The 7,500-nt window shown below is 44.0% G+C and overlaps 1 protein-coding gene across 4 annotated transcripts in view; it reads right to left on the bottom strand.

Moving 5' to 3' along the window:
• celf5a (cugbp, Elav-like family member 5a) overlaps positions 1–7,500 on the bottom strand; it is a 138,703-nt gene that overhangs the window by 129,881 nt on the left and 1,322 nt on the right. The window lies entirely within an intron of this gene.

Here is a 7,500-nt window from a genome sequence, read left to right as displayed (position 1 = left end):
TACCCGCTGCCGAGGCTGGAGGGAGGGAGGGGGGGAGAGGGGGGAGAAATTGCCGGCTTTTCCGACGCTTTAAGCCCAAATGCACATCATCAGCAGCCCGCCAACACAATGTGCTTATTAGCTGAATCCGTGCCAGGCGCCTGCCTTGCGTTTCGAGGCCCCCGTCTAGATTGGATATGAAGCATAATCAAAGCAGTCTCCGAGCAGTCCTTACCGCTCTTAATCACTCCCCCTTCGCCCAGTCCCCAAACTCCGATTTAGTCAGACGTAACAAAAAAAAAAAAAAGAACGAAGAAGAAGAAAAAAAGGAAACACCTTAGTCAGTGCTCAGAAACGGGGGACTGGGACCATCACCACTACCGCGCTCTCAGTCATTGTTCCGACAACAATATTTTTCTCTGCCCCAGCCTAATTAGCTTGTAATGAGTCTTGTAATATAAGCAGTACTCTAGCGTAACCTGTAAACCTTAATTAAGTCGGGCACCTTTAAGCGAGCCCAACCTCCATCCCACGAGTTGAGCTTTTTGAGCCTGCGAGTCACGGGGACCAAAGTGTGGGTAAGTGTGGCTCTCGCTCTCTCTCTCTCTCTCTCTCTCTCTCTCTCTCTCTCTCTCTCTCTCTCTCTCTCGACCTCCACTTGCCCACTGATGGCTGCACAACAGACCGCCTTGATTGATTCCTCCACCATCCACCTATAGACTAACCTCTGGGAAACGAGGAAAACAGATCTATACGGGAACTGGGCTTCCGGGACAAATGGCCTGTGACGACCCAAAAGGTGGTTTCCGCGTTGGAAAATGATGGTGCCAAATGAGCTCGGAAGCACACATCACATGATAACTCATCGCTGATGAGTGTGACAAACGTGCTGGAGAATAATGACTCGATCCAAATTGCTGCCCCGTAGAATGATTAGGCACTGTGCCTTTTGGGGCTTCTATAGGTGGGAGTCTTTTTTTCCAGCAGTCTATTCAGGATCTCCGTCATGGATGACGCTGATGAAGAGGGCGCCATGCTTGGGGTTTTCATCAGATTGGGGGACGAGGGGAGAAAATATCTGTCCCCTGCCACTCCTTCACACGGATGCTTAAGGATTTATGTAAAAATCAATGCGAAGCTCACTTAGACAGCCATTAAGACACTGTAAGTAGGTCAGCTTCTTTTCTTCTCCAGAGAAAGAAAGACGAATTACAAGACCAATGAAACATGAACATATTGTTCAGTGTAACATTCGATAGTGATTTTTTTTTTTTTTTTTTACTTTTTCTTTTCTTTTTTTTTTGGTGCAGTCCATCATTAATTGGGCAAACAATATTCCCGACATGTCAAAGCACATTAGCTCCTATAAATATCCCAAATCCTTGTCCGGATAATCGGAGTAGTCAGTTAAGCTTGTACAATCACTGAGTTGTCTAATTGGAGAAATGTGAGTAAAACTCCATTTAAGAACACGGACTTCACAGCAGGGCCTACAGCGGTCAGGCGTGTCAGGCGTGGACGGATAGCAAAATTCCTTCCTCCTTTTTTCTCTCTCTTTTTCCCTTTTTTCATCCTTGTCTTTTTCTCTTTTTTTTCCGTCTCTCCGTGTGCTGCCCAAATCTATGTGCGATAACGCATCTGCACTACTTACCAGCCAATCAGAATGGAGGGAGTGCAGCGAAGCCTTATCGTGCGCGGAGACTGAGGCGTTTAGTGCCTGACTTTGCGTTCCATAGGCCTGGCACGGAATGGAGGAAGAGGAGGAGGAGGCAGAACAAAAGGGAGGCAGAGGAGAAGTTCCTACTGTGGGCGACAGCTGCTTGCGCCCTCCCTCCCTCCCTCTAGCTCCTCAGCGCGGGAGCGGTCTTTGGTGGTGGTGGGGGGGTGGTGGTGGTTGGGGGGAGGGTGGTGGGGTGTGGTGTGTGTGTGTGGGGGGGGGGGGGGGTGTGGAGAGGAGGGGGCTGGGGGCTGAAAGGGGGGTGGGGGGACTGGCAGGCAATCAGTGATGTCATGCCAGCAGAGTAGCGATGGCAGCTTAACCTATTTTCGGAAATACCACAGATTTCTATTTATAACCGCACTGAGCAGCACACACTTCCTCGCATCCCTGATGGATCCCACACACACACTCACTCCCATTTTTCTTCATCGCTTTTCCCCCTCTCTCTCTCTCTCTCTCTCTCTCTCTCTCTCTCTTTCTCTCTCTCTCACTGACACACACACACACACACCTCCTCATGTTTCCCCTGTCACAAAGCATCGTAATCATCACCATTAACGGACTCCACGTGAATATTACAGCACCAGTGTGTGTGTTTGTGTGTGTGTGCGTGTGTGCACGTTGGAGACGGCAACATTGCAAACTAGGAGCATCAATGGAGTAGCTGGGGGTTGGTAACGTTTATCGAGGCAGAGTCGCCTACCACCCCTGTAAGCTTCTATTTCATTCCTTTACGGCTCTGTGGAGGTGATTATGTTCTACATCTGCCAGACTTGCCCTCTTTGAAGCACACCACCCCCCCAAACACACACACACACACACATCCATATAGACACACAGCACTATCACCACCCACTGCACGTGAAATCCCTTTCCATTTCCTCCTGTTCCTGAGATGTGGGGCACGTGGCTTTAAAAAAAAAAAAAAAGAAAAAAAAAAGGATGAAAAAAAAAAGAAACTGTCAAGAAGACAAATCAAGACTGAGACGCGAGCCCTTCAAGCCTTCCTTCTTCGAGCACCTCCGGATTAAGGCGACCATTTGTTTCAGCGCCACTGACAGTCTCACGCCATCCCTGGCGCTCTGCTCATCCACTGCAGCTCGCTCGCCCGCCCGCCCGTCCGCCTGCCCGCCTGCCCACATGTCTGTCTGTCATCTCTCTCCCCCGTCCACTCGGTTTGGGCTACACGCTGGGGAGCCACCACGTCCGTCACTGACAAGCCCTCCTGGACCCGCACAACACACGCAGCGTGCGTACACTACACTCCCCGTGCTCCGCTCTGCATCTGCCATGGGAGCTTGTCCATCTTTTTTTTTTTTTGTGCATTTCTCTAATGAAAAACATAACAAGGCTCCACTGACTCTTTGATTGTTTATTCAGCACAATGGGAATAGGGTTTGTGTCTTGTGTAGTAGGGAAAAAAAAAAAAAAAAAGGTAGAACAACAACTCCAAGGATGACAAAATAACGGGTTATCTTATTATTTTCGTGCTGCTTTTATGATCGAGGCGTTCTCGCATGACTTCTCCTGGACCGTTTGAAAATAGAGAGGGATTACAACAAACATTACAATAAAATCTCCTCGCTGGTGCTATTTCATTGGCTCCCCTCGAAATGAATTTCTGCCCAGCCGACCTCAAACACAACATTAAGAGAGAGAGTATTTTCTCAAAGCATCGCTGAAATCCCTCCCAAGCCTTTATCTTCCTCTTGTATCCTCTGCCTCTATTCCTCTGCTGCATTGTCTCACACCAGGTAAAAGCACTATCTCTAATCTCAGCTCGTAAAATAAGTAGGCTCGTATTCACACAAGCACAACATTAGAGAGTAACTACGACCCCCCCCCTCTAAACAAGCACAACAATCAAACTGAACCAGACTACAATTGTCTGCTATCTTACGTCTGTTCAACAACTCATGTCTGTGCAGTCTGCAATCCTGGGTAATACATACATGTATATTCACCCCAAAAAAGTACAGAAGACAAAACTTGTGATAAAAAAATAAAAATGACCAATCGGTTGACTATTGAGCTGTATGCAGTCCTTTTGTTTTTGCTCATTAGACAGTGTTGGCCTCATCATTCCTTATGGGCCATGTACTGTATATTGTGGAGAGAGTGCAGAGTCTACTGTATTTCATAACTGAGAGCCCCTCTGACGGTGCAGTGTGTGCTAACCATGTTAACATGTCCCTGGCCATGGTGCTGAAAACGAACGCATTGTGGCTGGCCACAGCTGTGCACTGACATTTCCATCGAGTCTGACAACACACTGCAACGACTGAGCCAAGCCGCATTAGAAAGAATATCAACAGCTAGCCACAAAGAAGATCTGCACGTGCTTTTAACAGAACATCAGCTGAATAGTTCAAACAAAAGACTTTGAAAACAAACGAGAAGATCTCTCGCGATTGTGCATGATTACAATTTGAAGTTCTGGATGATTTCCCAAAACAAATTAGGATTCAGAGAAAAGAATAATGGGTGAAAATATTCCTTTCACCAGATTCCGCTGCCATCACCCACAACACAGAAATAGGAACACATGTATTTTGCATGCAGGAGAGTCCAGGCTGCATAAGCCTAGTGTGTGTCACAGTGTTAATATGAACACACTCTAGGCCATAATACTAAAAGGTTACTAACTAACCCTCTGTCTTACGAGATAGCAAGAACACTGCTTAATGGATTTCGATGGCCTCAGAAAACCCATCAGTCCGAGGAAGAAAGGAATAATAATAAAAGCCTGGCATTTAAAGTCTTAACACCCTCGTTTAGTGTGTTTTTGAGTTCACCGTTGGAATTAAAACAGGTCCCCCCCCACACACACACACACACACACACACACACACACACAGCACAGATACCCAGAGGAGCAGAAATGAGCTCATCTTGAAGTCCAGGCCCATAGTCCCTGTCAGAGGCTGCTGAAGTGCTGCATCTTTTATGAGGAAACCCCTGTTGCTTATTACAATATTTACAGACATTCTGCTGTTCGGAGGAATTGAGGTTTATTATAACATTCTTAGGGTCTGGTGGCCTAACAGTCCAGACAGGGTGCAATATCACTTCATCTGCATAAATCATAGGCTGTGTTTGCAACAGCAGGCCCAGCGATAAAAAAAAAAGGAGGAGGATTTGTAGTTGAGGAAGAAGCTGGTGTCTGGAGTAATATACTGATTATTATTTTTTTTGTTTGCTACCGGCTAATTTTTACACATAAATATGTGTTCTACAAGGGCGACCAAATCAGAGGATACCACACCAAAAAGTGCGGTAATTTTCATCCCACTCTGGCCTATTTATCGCTCTTGGTCCGAATGTGAATTTGTCTCACAGTGGTGCTAAATGTTGAATGTCATTTGAAATGCATTCAGTGGCCTGCTCCTGCGGCTCTACGACTGGCAGTGCTATCTGCACTGTATAAATGTGAACTTTGCATAATTTGCCAGATCTGAGGACGGGAAGGTCACAGATTAGTTTGGTCTTCACACTGTGCCCCCCACGCGAGCCGCTTTGAACCTCATCTGGCTCGTTTGATTTCCGTGGGCCCGTCGCCCACAGTAATGCTCGGCTGTCGTGTGTTCGAGCCTCCCTCGGAACGCACGGGCACCCCAGTGCACAGCGACGGGTATAAAAAAAAAAATAAAACTGGGCATCAATATTTCATTAGATTATTCCTGTGATTTAATGTGTGTCTTGCCTTTGCCGGGACTTTGGCAATATCTCTAGTCCACTTATAAATGCATTAACACAATGATCTCCGGACATTGGCTTAATATCGATACGTCAGGGAAGACGGCCGACGAGAACAGTCAGGGTTGTGTTGCTGACCCAACATGCTGAATCACAATCAAAACACACTGATTGAGTGTATGTGTGTGTGTGTGTGTGAGAGAGAGAGAGAGAGAGAGAGAGATTGAAAGAAATTGTTGTGGATTCAAATGAAGTAGTAAATTGTTTATGAGTCTTAAGTTGTGACTACATAATTTAGCTCTTTTCCCTTTATAAACAATCCAGCATCGTGCACGAATACAAATTCGAGTGAATGAAATCTGTTTGGGGGGGGGGGGGGCTATGTAAAAAAGAAGTAGAAATCAAGAGGGAAAAAATAAGTTTGTTTTCATGACATCATTTCCTATCTCATACTGAAGTAACAGGGAGAAGGAATCCTCGGTAGAAAAAGGTATGAGACAACAAGAATCTCACTGAGGATTTTCTCCTAACTGATCCTGCCTCTGTACGAACATCACTGTCCTATAGCACTGATTATGCTGCGTTTCATTTCAGCAAACAAACACTTCAAATGCCATCACAATTCAGCAACTTATACTGCAAAGCCTATTGACAAATAGATGAACTATTAAAGGGCATATCTGCTTCTTTTTATACTGTATACACAAATATAGTACCTATGACAATGCATCAGTTTAGCAAGTCAAGCAAAACAATCAGTCAATTTAAATCATACAAAACGTTCAGGTAAATCCAGAGGGTTATGGACTAAACACAGTGAAACACAATTTCTGAAATGGAAACCAGACCCCGTTCAAATCCGCAGAAAAAAAAAACATATTTCTTATTATCAAAGTATTTCCACAATCAACATTCAGCATGCAGTACATAGGGTATAATCTCATTTACGCTTCATTAAATTACTGCAAGGGATTTCACATGTTTTGTGCATGTTCAGATATGCTGTCTTCCAAAATGCAGTTATAGTTTTACCTTGTGTATTTTTGCACAAGTTAACAAATCCATCCTATCCTAAAGCTCTCATACAGTACAATACTTAGTAGACATACTACTAATCTAAGTATGGACGTCACTCATTACACCTATGGAAATTCCCAGTGGGCCGCACACAAGAATATAGATGGAAAATGTTTCAATGTTTTTCAGTAAACTTTGTTAAGATGTAACTACAGTATAACTATTTTCAGACTACCATATACTACTACAAATACTACTACCAAGTATTATGTATAGCATTACTATTGTACTGTACTCTAACAATTAAGTTCCATTTCTAATTCAAACCTAACTGAGGAAGGCCCTCGGCCTAGAAATGAGACTTGATCTTGACATCAAAACACTACTACAGGCGCTGGTTACTATTAATTTGTGTGTATTCATATACGTCCTGGAACAAATGGCTTGTCTTATTGATTTGTTGTGTAAAGTCAATGGCCTATTCTCTGGAATATCCTGTTGACTATTACAGCAAACATCATATCGTGCCAATCAAGAATAAACAATTAAAAAAATGTGTTAAACAACTTCAGACAAAACATCATAAATGGTTTCTTACATGAAAAAGAAAAAATGTGTGTGTGTGTGTGTGTGTGTGTGTGTGTGTGTGAGAGAGAGAGAGAGACAGAGAGAGAGAGAGAGAGAGAGAGAGAGAGAGAGAGAGAGTATGTGTTTCTACATGTGAGATAACAGGTCTGACATTTCTGATAGGGCCCTGTTGCCACACACACACACACACACACGGATTTTAGTTTTAACCAACTATTCTTTTGATGAATATAAGGGCGAGCAGGCAAGTTTTGATAAAGGATCATTTTTAGGACAGATGCTAAAAATATATAGTAATTACTGCTGGATCATGGCTATATGTCCATTGTTATGTATCTTAATGGATGTGATAGCATTTGGAGAATAAACACATGAAATTCTGCCCATGAAATAAAGGCCTAGCTGACTGGAATTGCACCCGCATCAGTTACCAAATATGTAATTGACAAACCTGTTGTTTAAAGTCACATGTGTGTATTTTCACTAATTACAACATTAGG

The sequence above is a fragment of the Sardina pilchardus genome, chromosome 15, assembly GCF_963854185.1.
Source record: "Sardina pilchardus chromosome 15, fSarPil1.1, whole genome shotgun sequence".
Classification (NCBI taxonomy): domain Eukaryota; kingdom Metazoa; phylum Chordata; class Actinopteri; order Clupeiformes; family Clupeidae; genus Sardina; species Sardina pilchardus.
This window is presented reverse-complemented; position numbering and strand designations above follow the sequence as displayed.